Here is a 16,538-nt window from a genome sequence, read left to right as displayed (position 1 = left end):
GTTGCCAAGGAATGGCTATGTTAATAAGTCAGCGTTTCACGGTGGCTCAACAGATAATGACTGTGATCGTACTAGTTTAGTTAGGTACCTACTTACATGAACTAAACATGAATGGTGACATAATGGACGTCAGCAATAAAATCTCCACTATTCTGGCCTTCCCCAAAAACGCTACAGTGCAGTGATCGGTCTTGTACCGCGCACATCCATCGGACTTCTGTGACATACGCGTAACCATGAGCATAGCCCTCTTCTCATATATTTACCCTATGTTTGTCCTATATTTGGGACGTTGCGCCTAGTAACCGAGCAGCAAGAGGCACTGGCGCGAAGTTCACGGTTGATTTTCCGTTCGAGCTCACCATAAAAAAACCGGGCGTGTGAGTCGGACTCGCGCACCGAGGGTTCCGTACACATTTATAGGTATGTAAGTACACGGGAATCGTATCTTGAAGATATTTCTCGCTTTTTCCGAGTGATTTAATACATCCAATGTATGCAGAGCCCTACTCTGAAGTAAAATGTACGCAGTACCTATGGGGTCAGGTCAGATTATATTGGTCATAAAAATCAAGATTTTCAGACTTTTCTAGTTGGTTGTGTTATAATAGCTACCTTCATATCAAATTTAAAGATTCTGAGTTCACGAGAATTAGTAGGTTTTGATTCCCTTGCGAGTTTCAAAAATTTGCGGAAATTTGCAGCATAAACGGCTGCATCTTTTGATTGCGTTGGCTTAGAAGTTTGATTTTTTCACAGCTCCAAGGGACAGTAGACTTCAGTATTTGATATAAATTTCAGCTTGATACCTCCACGCGTTCCGGAGAAAAAGGGTCTTGACAGACAGACGACGGACAAAAAGTGATCCTATAAGGGTTCCGTTTTTTCCTTTTGAGATACGGAACCCTAAAAACTACGGATTAGCTCGAAACATGTCGGGAATACTATGACTATTAATATATTCATTTAAAGATAGAATCTTTCCATTGGTTTTTCGGTTACTATATAAGCCTTTCAAATCCATAAGTCACCATATCACTGATCAAATAAAATATTTTTTGTAAGTAAGTATAAATGTTATGTTGAATAAAAAATCATCTTCACATATCTACTTATTAACAGAAAATTTGCCATTATTTCCATTTCACTACACTTCATATGCATCAAGAGTTGTAATAAAAAAAAACTGTTCATAATTAAAAATTCAACTTGACCGATAAAAACATGTTTTAATTATGTCAATGAAATCGGAACCGTGTTGCGAAATATTTTTTTGCATACAAGACAACATGGAGCCTAGGTTCTTATTTCATTGGCGACTCAGCTTTATGAATTGTCGTCATCAGTCTTTACTCGTGTTACATTGAATAAACTAGGTCTTAAGTTGAGAAACCTTAATTTTACTTTTTATGCTGCATTTTTACGTCGTCAGAGAATTATGAATATACAAAATGTAATTAAGTGGATATATCTATGATGCTAGTAAATAAGAAGTGAATGGTTATGGAATTTTATTATGTATATTTATTTTCAAGATCTGACCCACCCTTTACTCGGTGACCTTGGGGAGTCCCTACTTAAGGAGCTGAGCGCTTTGATAAATTTAATGCTATCGGGAAATATTTGCACTGATATAGCTCCCATATTATATGGTGCAAATTTGATTGCCTTGAAGAAAAATGATGATGGTATCCGTCCTATAGCAGTCGGAAGAACACTACGGCGTTTGGTTTCAAAATTATGCTGTCGTGAATTTCGAACCCGCCTTACTGAACATTTTAAAGCTAAGCAAATCGGTCTAGGAGTCAAAGGTGGATGCGAAGCTGCGGTTCACGCAGTGTTTATGTCAAAGCTTCATCCAACAGGCTCTTAAAAAACTGCCAGGACACTATCGAGCGAGCTAGACTGCTAGCCGTATCTGAACCTGAATCTGGTCATTGGCTGCATGCAGTTCCTTCCCGAAACCTTGGCACACTTCTGGACCCTGGGTCACTGAGAATTGCCATATGTTTGCGGCTTGGATTAAAAGCTTGTGAACCTCACACCTGCTGCCGGTGTGGTAATACAGTTGATGGTTTAGGCCGACACGGCTTACATTGTCAACTGAGTGCTGGTCGTGTATATAGACAAGCGTCGCTTAACGACCTTATCCGCCGGGCACTCAGCACTATTGCCATACCGGCGACCCTCGAGCCCTCAGACATGTCTGCTTCGGACAAAAACAGGCCCGACGGGTGTACATTGGTGCCTTGGAGCTAGGCAAGCCTTTGGTGTGGGACTTTACGTGCTCAGACACGCTGGCTCCGTCCTACGTCAGAGGTTCTGCCAATAAGCCAGGGGCTGCTGCCGACCACGCCCAGACAACCAAGTGCCGCAAATACGCGTTTTTAACGAATGGTTACATATTTGCGGCACTTGCGTTAGAAACTAGGACCGTGGCACCAAAAAATTTGTTCGCGAGGTGCCGGATAAATTAGTTGGCGTCTCTGGCGACCCCAGGGTCGGGTCTTTTTTTGCCCAGAGGCTGAGCTTAGCCGTGCAGCGAGGGAATGCCGCAAGCATACTAGGCACGATGCCCCGGGTAGGAAAGATACAGGGTTTAGATATTTTTTAGTCTATGTAATTGTTATCGTTTCTTTTTATACTATATTATGTTTCTTGAAATAAAAATAAACTTAAATCTAAGTCAAATATATTTTACCCTTTACAAAAATTGTAGCACAATCATCACAATATTTTAATGTGAAATTTGATAGTGACAGAACATAATCAGCTGGTTACCGTATTAAATTATATTATTGTACCTAATAGACAAACAATAGACATGGATGTATGGTCGGTTGCCTAGAAATATTCGAATATTGTCATAGTGTGACAAGATTCTAATTATTTACTAACTTCTTACACACATATCTTCACAATATGACAGCAATCCAATCATTCCACAACCAATGTCCACAACAATGATCAAGTAAGGGATATACAAACGTAACGTAACGTTATACGTAAGAAAGATTTTGAACATAAGGTTTTTCTCAAACATGCAATGGAATAAATATTGATGTTATAGTAGACCTGCAAGATGCTCTGTTTTAACTGTTTTATTAAATTTGTGGCACAGATCATGGCGTTCAGCTTTTAAATAACCAGGCACCATTTGCTTTTTGGTTCACTATGACGTTCTGCTACTACGCTTCTTAAAAACAAAACAATAAACGACTTGGTTTATTTTATAGTTTTATTTATGTAAAATCGACATGAAAATAACAAAAAATATTTATGAATTATGAATTAATTACATTTATGAATTATATGTTTTCTATTTAATCCGGGTTGAAATATAACGAAATAAAATAAAGTTATAATATACGTGTTCGTTATATTTTTTGTTTACTTATAATTTATCTAGACATAAAACTTTGTTTTTTTGGAGTGTTTTATTTTATTGCACGTTTGAGAAAAGCACTAAACATACCGCGGCGAGAAGTAGTGTTTTTTGTCTTGCCAGCCTCATACCTATCCGTAGGTATATATGTATTCAGCTGGCAACCCCTTACTTCCCGGCATCTGTAGTACCTAATGTACATTTTTTTCTGTGGGATCTTATTCCATGCGGGCGATGCCATAAGATAAATTTATACACTCAAAATAAAAATGAACAATAGACGAGTCAAGACACAATACCTACGACCATTATTTTTACACGCTTTTATTTAACTTGCAATGTATCTTATCTTGTCTGTAGTTTGGTTGAAAGTTTTTTAATTTAAATTACATTAAATTACATCAATTGCATTAGGTAATTTTTGAAAAATGTGTTAACCAGTGTGTAATCGCCATACGATAAATAAATAAATAATGCAATTCCAGTATTCAGATCGATTTAAAATTTGGTATACAATGTAAAAGTCATTTTGAGCTCAGCATGTACCGTAATATCAAATACCTACGCAATATTTTTTCAATTCAGTAAGTAGGTACCTACAGTCAACATAAAAAGTAGCTGGTTACTTAAGTAATATTTTTCGTATTTCACACGGAATCTTCCAAGTTTAGGTATATTTTATACCTTAGGCTGCTATTTACTCATAAACTACTAATAATTCGTGCAAAATAACAGCTTTCTAGTATTGATAGTCCCTGAGCAAAGCCGCGGACGGACAGACAGACAGACAGACATGGCGAAACTATAAGGGTTAGGGCCTGGACACATGTCGCCGGTACGGTGCCGTCTACGGTGTCACGGCGCGGCGCCGTCAAAACTACCAAGCGTGTACGTACCAGCGTTTGACGGCGCCGCGCCGTGACACCGTAGACGACAGACATGGCGACATGTGTAAGGGTTCCGTTTTTGCCATTTTGGCTCCGGAACCCTAAAAAAGTAACCAGCTACTTTTGATGCTGACCGTACTTGCATAAGTACATGAACGTACTAAAAGCACCGTTCTATAATTAGATCACGTTGATGGCTATTACTACTACCTGCCATTCATAGCGGACATAGGGTGTGTCAAGGTTGATGAAGGGTGGGCACTTTGCACGCACCCTGTATAAGGACGGCAAATATTACCGGTAATGGTTAGGTTATGCCTAACAAAAATACACTTTTAAATACGCATGTATACTTGTACACCCGCCTGTGTACAAGTAAATATCTCAAAGTTTATCAATTGTGTTTTGTTTCTCTTTTTTTGTAAAATAAAGAGTTTACATACATACATACAAAGGTACTTGTTTAAGGCGAATAATAATAATTATTAATCTCCATTAATATTTTAAAACCATTGAGAAAATATTTACATCATTGTTGGGATATCAAAAGAATACCTAATGCAAACACACTTGAATCTTCAGTTGGGTTTAAAAATAATAGACAAGTACTTAAGATTAATAATTAATAATAAGACAGAAAAATATTAACACCCCAAACTCTTTATGCAAAATGGTTTGCACATAATCATAACGGTCTCGACGACGTCGTGTTTATAAACCCGAAGATAAAAATCACGCAACACGTAATCACACAACTTCTCGACGAATGACTTAAAAAAAGCAAACCGTACACTAATTTATTACGAATTGCTGAAGTGGTCCGATAGTCGTACGATCTCTGTGCACCTTCTGTTTTCCATTTACCAGCACTGTGAACTGTTTTAGTTAGAGAAACATTATAGTAAACAGCACTTTTGCTGCCAAATTCGCGAAAAGTTGCGCGGAAAATATATAACTCCGCTTTTCGCAGCAGTTGCTTACACGTGTTGCATGATTTAGGATATTGTCGTTTCATTTCTTTCTTCAGCGTTTAACGTTAAATAAAAAGTATAGTTGTATTATTTAAGCGCGTCTTCGATAATTTCTGTGAGTTTTATCACTTCGTTTTTACCTGTTATGCGAAACAAATGACTCTCAACGGACAATGCCTGAGTCATCAGCTCATAATGCCATGAACCTACGTCGAAGAACAGAAAATAAGTTATAATAGTTTTTGCCTAATTGAGTAGCGGATTGCTACGACAAGGCTGTCTCTAGGTAGTCGGTTAGAAGCGAGTTTGGTTGCAGTTTGCGACGCGTGCATTGCTCCGGCGGCCGCGCCAGTCCGCAGTCCGTACCGACCCGTCGACCCAACGACACGCAGTCGTCCCATCAGGGTACGGCCTGCGTGAAAAAAGCCGGCCGTGCTCGATCTAGTGACAGTGCCACAGTGAGCAGAAAGTGTACCGATATTTCGGCAGGACGATTCGAATTTTACCCACAACTTTTTTTCTGAGGCTACCACACGACTGATTATTTCTAATCAGTTGCACAACACACTCGGTAAGTCACTTCGATTATTTATTACTAGAATATGTTAAATTTTGTAATGTTTAAAATAAAGTAGGGCTATTAAAGTTATTACAAATACGTTACCGAGGTTCTAACTTTTTTTTTAATTGAAAGCAGTAGTTCGTTTCAGCGTCTACCGGCATTTTTGAAATGGTACTTAGTGCGAAAAGTTTTTGCCGCGGTGACTTCGCTGTTTTATACTGTCGAAAAGAAATACTATTGTATGTGAATATCGCGGATTTTTATAATTTGCTTTATGTCTGTGTCGTGTGTGTACGACAAACAAGTTTTCAAGGTTTACTTCGTTTTCGTGTTCACCCAATAACTTGATGTGGGTATATGAGTACAAAATTTATAGTCATGCTAGACGAGTAAGTGTACATGGCTACTTAGTGTCTTCACAACATGGCTACTTAGTGTCTTTATAACATGTGGTTTTACTTGAGATTTCGCTGGTCAATTGACATGGTCAATCATGTAGCTGATAAGATATCAATAAATAATTATCGGGGTCAATAACAACTAACGATAGCAGACTAATTAAAATATTAACTAATTATGATATATTCATCAAGTTAACTTTTGACATTAGATCTTCGGAAAGCGTGATTTATCAAAATGCATCGGTTCTCTCTTTTTGTCAATCGGTACCTACCAGTAGCGGGGTGTAACAATTCGATTCTCACTGGGTAGTTAATTTTGTGATGAGTGATGAGAAGAGTAGGTACTTACCTATTCCAAAGTTAGTGTACGTACACTAACTCCGAGGAGTTGCATCTGAAGACATCTACCTAACTTACGCTTCCCTCATTCTCCGGGTTGCCTAATGAAAATATTACGCCTTACACCGCCTACACTATTAGCTAACTGAACTATCATTATTAATTAAATTTTCTAAATTTCACCTCACTATTGTCAGCATCTCAGCTAGCGGCGGCGGGCAGCATTATTTTAAGGATTTCTCGAAAACTTGTAATACTTAATTACTCGTTGGTATTATTTGTTCTACGTAATATATGCGAAAGTTTAAGATCGGTTTTTGGAGAATTTTTTGGATTTGGAGAATCTTCAAAAACGCAAGTCTATTTTTTCAGCCACTTTTAGTGCTCCGATAACCTTCAAACTTGGCTTGGATGTTCAATGTAGTGTATAAAAATTTAATTTAATATTATTTAGATGTAATTTAGATGAATGCAATTATTGTCAACAAAAAGTATAGGTAATCAGCAAAAAACTATAAATAAAATAAGTATTTTTAACAAAAACTAATTGCAGAAAGCATACAAAATGAAGGGCCACGATTTGTTCTGAAGAATTAAATTTTTTGTCGGCCAACACACATAAAACATTACATTACGATGTGCTATTAAAAATAATTAAATAATTTGTAAATAAAAAATGATTAGGTACTTGCCGGTTACATAAACATGTCATTTTCAGAATTGAGTAAAACTAAATTTATAAAATAAGGTATCTATAACGATAAAATGTCTATTACCTTTGTACCTACAATTTATTAAGTAAATATTACTTAAATAAGACAATTTAATATTAACATACCTATGTTCTGGCGTCGTTTCTGATTAAACTAACTAATACAAATCACTATTATTTAAATTTAGTCGATAATATGTTATTTCGCTCTACTCGCAATAATACTTAGTACCTATTACTACCTATGAACTATTACGTCTATCTAAGTACCAAGGCGATTTCTTATTTAAAATTTATCAATGGAAACATAGCCTGACAATGTCATTTGAACCTTGGGCTGCAGCTGAAAATCAGCGCGGAGATTTCGTTACTATACTTATCTGCTTTTGGTTACTTCCATTCTAACCTTAATAAAATGTTTATTTTATATGTACTTATACTATACAGTATTGACTGTGCGCGCCGTTTGCCTCAGGGAAAACGAGGTTTAGCTTATGGAGTTGTTCTCAGTCCGGTGAAGTGGTATAATTTTGGCGGACTTTACTAGACATAATAAATAATATACGTCGTTGTAAAATAATGTGCTCAAACATATTAAGCGAAGTTATGTAATTACATTACCACTGACACGTGTTACGGGACTTTTGTTTCCTAGTGGACCCCTACCTTTACCCTGCGGAGCCACTGTGTAAGTGGTTATTGCAATAGCTAACAGCGGTCGCCCAGTGGCGTCCGCATTAGGGTAATAGACGCGATTAGCGGACGATTTCCATTAAGCCCGCGACCACCTCGGCTTTGGCAATTTCCTAGCTCCAGTTATTACGAGTTTATTTAGATTGAACTCGCAGCTGTTGAAATTACACATTACATTACAGTTAGGTATCTTATTTTAATTAAAGAAGGTAGGTATTACTTCTTAAGATAATAATGTACATTGAGTTAGTTGTGTGGGAGCCCTCGTTAAAACATTAAAAATGTTTTTTGACTATTTTCCGTCAGCAAAATGCTTCGGGTTTGGTTGTAAAACCTATGTGACGGATGGACATATGAGTGACAGCAATAGGACTCCGTTTCGACCCTTTGGGTACGGAACCCTAAAAAGGACAAATATCAACTACTTACTAAGTGTCAAGGACTGGCACATTATTTTAAAAGTGATAATGTTTTATTTCAACTTTATGAACCCCATTGCTAATTAATATTCTAACAAAGTTGTTGGTGTTAGGAGTTCAAGCCCAGTCGGAGCCGCCACTAATTACTCGTTCTATGACCATAAAACACAAGTTCTGGTGTCGTTCAGAAGTACACGAGTGTATTAATAACGAATCTACATCGCCATTCAACGAAGGAATGCAGTTATCCTCTTGGACACCATGCCACGGCACAGAATAAGTAATAGTACAAGTACAGAGGCCTTTTTAGGGTTCCGGAGCCAAAATGGCAAAAACGGAACCCTTATAGTTTCGCCATGTCTGTATGTCTGTCTGTCCGTCCGCGGCTTTGCTCAGGGACTATCAATGATAGAAAGCTGTAATTTTTCACGAATATATATGTAAACTATGCCGACAAAATGGTACAATAAAAAATTCAAATACTTTTTTTTAGAGTACCTCCCATAGACGTAAAGTGGAGGTTTTTTTTTCTCAGCCAACCTTGTAGTGTGGGGTATCGTTGGATAGGTCATCATTAGGGGGTTGCTAAAACGATTTTTCAATTCAGTGATTTGTTTGCAAAATATTCAACTTTAAAGTGCAAATTTTCATTAAAATCGAGCGTCCCCCTCCCCCCTCTAAAATCTAAACCGGTGGGTGGAAAAATTTGAAAAAATTCAGGATGGTAGTAAGTATGTAGGTATATCAAACTTACAAGGAAAACTATAACGGTTAAGTTTCCTTGAGAATTATTAGTAGTTAGAATATATAGCAGCCTAGGGTATAAAATATACCTAAACTTGGAATATTCCATACAAAATACGAAATCCTTAGAAAAATATTACTTAATTTTTTCATAATTAACCCTTTTTCGGGCGTGTCCGACACGCTCTTGGCTGGTTTTTAGATTTAATTTAGTAGGTATTAAGTCTCCTCTTTAATAAATTAATAATCATCTTAAAATTACCAGTTTAATAAAGTTTTAACAAATTGTAGGTAATAAAATTTGCGTGTTGAAAAAATGAGTTCTCTGCCTAGTTTCCTACGGCGCATTATTCTTGGCAATGATGGTCTTCCCGAAAACTTTGAAAGAGCCCATTGTGGTTTACCTACTTACAGAATACACATTTTGAATTTAGATTTTTGAGTTAAGCATTACTTTAACTACAAGTTATTGCGAATTGTATGTCTTCAGGTGAATTATCAATACTAATATAACTTTATCAAATAGCTATCCGTTTTCTTCGGAATGATCTCATTTTTATACAAGAGAAGCTTAAATTAATAATTTTATTATTTTTTATAAAAAAAAACTATTTGTTAATATTTTTTTTAACGAAATCCTTCAAGAGAAACAACACATTTTGAAGCCACTATAAAATCCAATAATTTTTATGCCATGCAAAAAATTGCTGTAAACATGCGTAAAAAGGATTTTTTTTTGTAGTAAACTAATATGTCATTAGCAAATTAATGTCCCAATTAGTATGCAGCCGAAGACAGTTTAAATACCAGTTCTTAATTACCGTGTACTAACAGAGATAGCATCACTTAATAGATTTAGGCTGTCAAATAGTCCGTGAAGCGTTTAAAAGAAGAATTACGAGAGAGCGCTTGAGTGAGAGATGACAGATTTTTTTGTGTGATTTAAAATGGCTTAAGTGATATTTAGATTTCACGAACGTATTTCACCATCTCTTTTTCTTCCGTGCGACTAGCCTTGGGGATTCACACCTATGTTGTTAAAATTCCGATTTTTCGCACAAAGTGCTTCGCTTCATCTTTAATAACACTGGCAAAAGAATTAACTTGCTTTGTTTGTTTATGGATAAGCACAACTTCAGGTTCATTTGCAGTTGCTCAATAAAAAAAACCAAGCATACCTATCAAGTTGTTTTTGAGCTAAAACTTAATTTTACATATATCCAAAGAAAAGCTAGCTTAATTGTTTAGGTTTTAGTGTGTTAAAGCTTTTATTTTTTATTTATTGTATTTTTGTTTTTCTTTTTTAATTTAGACAACTCATATTTTTTTTTACTGCAGAAAAGTAAATAATAATGTTTGGGCAACCACACACAAAGTTTTTTTTAAATATACGGCTACTTACTATTTTTGGTAGTATTGGTAGCAACAATTTTTTGTACAACGCAATCTGCCAAATTTCATAAGACCGTCAGGTTGACCAACCTAACACTAGATTTTTTTGGAGGCTAATTTTATAGCAAAAATACTTGTTTTACCTCTTTGGTCGTGCAATAAAAAAAAATCTAAAACAATGCAATAAAGGATTCTCATACATTTTTTCTGCTCTAGAGCAGAAAAGTCCCGCTTTGTGCTAGGTATTTCGTTCGGTATGAAATTAAAGCATACTTAGTTGGAAGAAAAATATTATTTCTAATGTCAAAATGCCGTTGAACCACGATTCACACGAACCGGGCCATTAAAGATGGTGTTTTTCTCAGTACTCAAAAGTTATCTACGTATTTGCATTCGATAGCGGACTCGAGCAAATAGCCATACGATTATTTGAGCATGATCGATGATAAACGCAGATGTCGGCGGCGTGACGAATTATTTACTTTCCAAAAAGTCACATCCTTCTTAGGAAACGGTTGAAAAAAATATCTTTCGGGTCTTATCATAATTGTATGGGATTGGAGACGTCACATCCTTCTTAATATCCTTATAAATTGGTGTGAGGTTTGGGTTACGATGTTGTACGTAACCTTTTCATTTCTAACTTCTTTTTTTGTAAAGTGACAAACTTGTTGCAGCAACATTATAACGTACCTCTAGCTAAGGTACTTATGTTTTGTCTGTGTCAAAGGTAATCAATCAAAGTAAAAAATATTGCAATATTAATATTAACGTAAGCTGTTTATATAAACTCTTCTTGTTTATAAAGGAGATAAACGTATACAATAATTAAACAAATTGCATACAAAGAAGAGCGTCAAGCTGGCTTGTGACACGTTTACCATATCCTTAATCTTAATACTTTTTGTTTAAAGTATTTCACCAAAATAAGCAGCATTTTTTTCTGCGATGCAGAAATAAACAGCCAGATTAACCGAGATAAATTCAGCATTGCACTTTTTTGCCATTTATTCACTACAGTGAAAGTACACCTACTTTCCCCTTTGCGAATCTGTATCAAAACTTGAGCATGCGTCGTGCAAAAAATTGGTGTCATTAGGTCTTCCCTCGGTGAATAATGCTAGGCTATTTAATCTGCAATTTGTTCTTTGCAATCTAGCGGTTTCGAAATATTATACGTCGTAGACATTCATCTTGTTAATCCAGTTTGCGTAATATGGCGGGTTAAGTAGACTATTACTTATAGTTCTAGTCGATAGGATTTCGCGACGTTGACGAACGAAAATGCAGTCATCAGCTTGTCACCTACTTTAACATTAGTCTATCATAGCCTAGCAATATGTTTTAGATTAATAAACAAATACTTGACCTTGCTTTGTTCTATTTACCTATTTGCATGAGTTTTACTACTTCACCTAAAGCAAGTTATTTTTATGATTTCCGAAGAACTATTCCAAACTTGGCGTTTCGTGGGTCATTTGTGGTTCATATTGTGGTTGTAGTGCGTGACCGATCCGAAATAAAGTTGTTCACATGCGTAAGTAGGGCACATCTACTCGCTAGTAAAGGTGCGTCCACGCGTTGTATTAAATGGGCCATGTGGCGATGGAGCGCCACAGAAGCTATTGTGACGGTAGCTAGCCCATTGTGTCAGATGACAATATACGATATTACCATATTTAATGAGTTCACCGATGCACCGGCGCGGGCGCATCTCGCCAACTTACTTAGAAAAACAAAGACCGGCCATTGTTTGTTAATAATGCATAGAAATTCGTATAGAACTATGATTTGGTAGTTTCGTTGCTGCATACTAATAGCGGTTGACGCGTGTCGAGGAAATGGGCGAGTCTTGGTGAGCCTAAAAAAGGTCGCTTCTCATCGTGACGAATGTTTACGTCGTGATGCTCTATGGTTTTTTTAAGGAGGGAGGCCAACATGTCAATGGAAGATGGATTATTTGATAATATAGTACGTACGAGTTTAGGTTTAGACAGTCACAACACCGAGAGGACACCTAACAGACGTATTGCCAACCCAGAGAGCTACACTACTTGTTTCAGTTCGTTCAGTATATTAGTAGACTTACTTAGTTGTCATGCCGCAAAATAATACGAGAAAATGTGATAGTTATAGCAAAGCAAAAGTCGGTTAAAATCAGCCGTTTTCCACCAGAATACATATAAGGGTTTTTTCTTAGATCGTAAACAGAACTGTATCATCTCTATACTTAGGACATCATATGAATTCACTAATTTTTACTCAACACATTATTTCACTCATTTTTCGCAATGATTCGTGGATCAGGTAGTAACAACTATTATTATTAAAAAGTATTTTATTTTTCAAATGATATGACCTAGACGGCGATGGCGGGATGAACTGGACTTATTCTTGTATGCAGGGGACAGAGAGCAGTAAGTATTTGGGGGAGGCCTTTGCTCAGCAGTGGGACAGAATAGGCTAACAATAATAATAATAATGACATAGTGAGTATACTTAGATCAGGCACATTAACAATCTCATTACCTTCACTTCCTTATTGTTTTTGGATCTTCCTTCATTAGTATAATATTTATTTCAAGCTGTGCACATAACATTATTGGTTGTAGGTAAATAATTATTATGGGACAATATTGATATATATAAAGCTTGTACTTTGGGTAACTAGGCAACAGATAAACATACATATATAGATAAATAAATAATTAAATACATATCCATACCCGCGACCTCAAGTTTCATAGTTAGATTCTCTTACCAGTGCTATTCGGCTGTGAGGTAGGTAGTGATAATCGTATAAAGTATTTTCGATATTTTTCATCACACTTGGTCGTAAACAGTGACTTAACATGCATGCTACCTTGGCTGCAACCCCCCAAATAAAACCCTCGACCTTATAGTGTGCTTGTCATGAAACCCGTGGTCGGTAAATGAGTCAATGTGCGTACTGAAGCTGCTGCGCGCGCTGCTGCAGGACCACATGCACATGCACGTTGCGGCGCATGCTGCGGGAGGGGGAGGGCGGCGCTACCAATAGCAAAGCCTAAGGTATCGCCAATATTTGGAACAATTATATATTTTTTCTTTTAGAAATATAAAAATTTACTCGCAAATGTGATGAAAAACATTGTATGTCGCACGGGCGGTACTAGAATTAAGAACATCGACTCATTAAATCCCTCAGTCTTTGACTTCGGGCTTCTAATAGACTCTCGTTCGTAATTCCTTATTTACCGCCCTTAAGACATAATGTACTATTACGTAGACACTTTAGCGTTTAACGCATTGACATCTATGTACTAGACTGCATGTTTCTTACATCAAAACGGCGCACAAAAACAGTTCACAGCGTGGTTTTGTGAACAGTTCACTATAGTCGACGTTGACGTCCGTGACAGCGGTTGTGTCAAAGTAATATTGATGATTGATGCGCCGCGCATTTTGTTCCAAACAGCCAGTCTAGTGCCCTAAGGTACATAGATGTCGATGGTTTAAAGTATAAAATTATTTTAATTGATGTTATGATAGCTATAGCCACGATGCACAGCAGGCAAATTGAGAAATCAATAAACCTCGTGCCATCCCATGGTGGACAATGAAATCTTTGACAATTGAGTGCCGATGACTTTTGACGGTTCATTGCCCTCACGACAAAGACACCTTGACATGCTTACACTTTCTAATCAACGCTACTATGTAAACACGAGTTAAGTTAGTTTCATATCACATGCTTAATTGTTTTCGTTAAAGTAAAGCGTAGTGTAGTGTAATATAAATGTGATAAATTGACTCTTTAAGTGATTGACTATCAGAAAAATAAAGGTCAGCTGGATCAACCCCTTATCGGTATATTTTTACTCGTACCTATATTGTTTTAAGGTCACAACAGAATTGACAACATTTGGACATTTTAATCAACCGTCCAGGAAAACTTACGTGTGCCAGTCTGCATAGAACAATTATTTTACTTGTCAGCTCCCACTTTTATCTTAAGATACTGGCATGCTGGCCTGTACCACTACCATGAGTTTACAGTGACCGTACCCGATAGCGACGGCGTAAATTATTTGTAGAGCTGTACAATTCTCCATACAAATAATTTACGCCGTCGCTATCGAGTACGGTCACTGTAAACTCATGGTAGTGGTAATGAACCCCGTCTTGCCTATATAAGGTTCAAATGGCGTCTTCCGTATAGATCAAGATTCAACAACGCAGCGGCGCGAGCGTTCGCGATCAGGCAAAAAGCTGTAGAGTTTGTAGAACTTGAAATATGCAGTACTTAACTGATAGTGTGGAAGCACTCTTGAACTTGTTCATCAACTATAGATTATACGCGGCTTTGATTGTTAGGGAAGGTAAAGAAAGTTTACTATTAGTTAGCAAATCTTCGGCAGCTAGGAGTATTATACTTCATTATTCATACTACTTTAGGGTGCATTCGGTTTACACTGAAATTTTGTGTCTGATAGTTATAGCTTGACCTTGAAGCTACATTTGAATGTTAGTATAAAAAAACATCATTGTTTTAAGTTTTGTTGAAAAATATGTTTTTATTTTATGTAAAAGTTTTGTATAGTGTCCAATAAGTATATTATATTATACTTCAACTTTTTGTTTGGTGGCAATCGGTTATATTATATTATACCTATACGTATAATTGTTCAAATTGGTTATTATTTCATTGTTTGACAGGATGTCCATCAATATAGATACACAACTTTTATTTAAAAATTAACACTGAAGCTATTAATTTTTTTTATTAACTATCAACAATAATTGTAGTCCTTATTATTTTCTCACACAATTTTTCGGTGTCATTTTTTTAAAGAATATTTACGTGATTTCTAAAAATGAGAAGTTCAAGCATATACCGTATAGCCGTTAATATACAGACTGTTTACAGAAATAATAATCAGTGTCTCACCTTGACTAATGCCACAAAGATGACGATGACATCACAAGCGAACTGCTCAGAAAACTTAAGTTACAACTTTCCAAGAACTTTAATAATAATTTGTTACCCAATATAGTCAGTCATTACAGTAATTAATTCCACGGTCTTAGGGTTTACCCCAATCAATCGTTAAAACAGGATTAGGTAGGATGATTCCGTAAATTTTGTACTTAATCCGCGAGTACTTCGCTGTTAACTCGAAGTTCTTTAGTTAAGTCAGGTTCGCGCAAACCCAGGTATTAAGCAGGTAGATGACTGGGAGAACGACAGTAAGTGTGAGTTGCACCAAATAACTTTGATGTCAGATATCAAGTTAAGTAAGTAAAATTTCTGCAAGCCAAAATTTACTACGTCCGTATGTTTTACTAAATTAAAGATTTTAAGCAAATTTCACGGTTGTAAATATGTATTTCATCGAAGATTTGACACTGGCTATATATATTTACTTAGAGCTACTCAGGTTTGAATAATAAAAGCAATATTCAACGAAAAAGTAATTCCCTTTTTTAAGGTGGTATGTATTTTGTTTAAATTTTTAATACAATTTAAGGGTTCAACGAAGCAGAAGTGAATCTAGAGTTCCCTTACCTACATCATTACTGAAAGTTACTTTTGTCGCGTAAGTGTGTTAAGATTATTAACTATAGGTATTGCGTAAGTTTGCATGCATGCATAAGTTTCATAGCTCGTACCTACTCTTTAGAACAAAGTAATTTCTCGTCTGATGTTATAATTATGTTTGTTTCCAACTTACTCCCGTTTATCTCAAGGATTGTTTATATGCGAGCTACGCGTGCGCCTTTGTATAAGTAAACATTTGTAGTTTATAGAAATACCGCTTCCCAGTAGGCCGACCATTTACCAAACATGATGTTCTGTTCAATAACAATTCGATTATTCTGGGAAATAGGAAATCCTTTTTTCAATCGTGAATTTTTCCCATAAGCTATCATTGTTCAAAGTGTGCAATTATTTTGCATTGAATCATCTATTACTGTAAATATTAAACTGCAAGATGGTGTGTCATAAGGCACAAGGTTCGAGTAATGTAATTTTTTTAATGTACATATGTG

The 16,538-nt window shown here is 36.2% G+C and overlaps 1 protein-coding gene across 2 annotated transcripts in view; it reads left to right on the top strand.

The window, feature by feature from the left end:
* Nucleotides 1-5,545: 5,545 nt before the first annotated feature.
* Nucleotides 5,546-16,538, top strand: part of wdp (Leucine rich repeat protein windpipe) — a 36,798-nt gene continuing 25,805 nt past the window's right edge. For both annotated transcript variants that reach the window (XM_074101390.1, XM_074101388.1), the window contains exon 1: nt 5,546-5,814. The gene's annotated coding sequence lies outside the window, so the exon portion shown is untranslated. The remainder of the gene's footprint in view (nt 5,815-16,538) is intronic.

Source organism: Choristoneura fumiferana, chromosome 18 (genome assembly GCF_025370935.1).
Source record: "Choristoneura fumiferana chromosome 18, NRCan_CFum_1, whole genome shotgun sequence".
In the NCBI taxonomy this organism is placed as follows: Eukaryota; Metazoa; Arthropoda; class Insecta; order Lepidoptera; family Tortricidae; genus Choristoneura; species Choristoneura fumiferana.
This window is presented reverse-complemented; position numbering and strand designations above follow the sequence as displayed.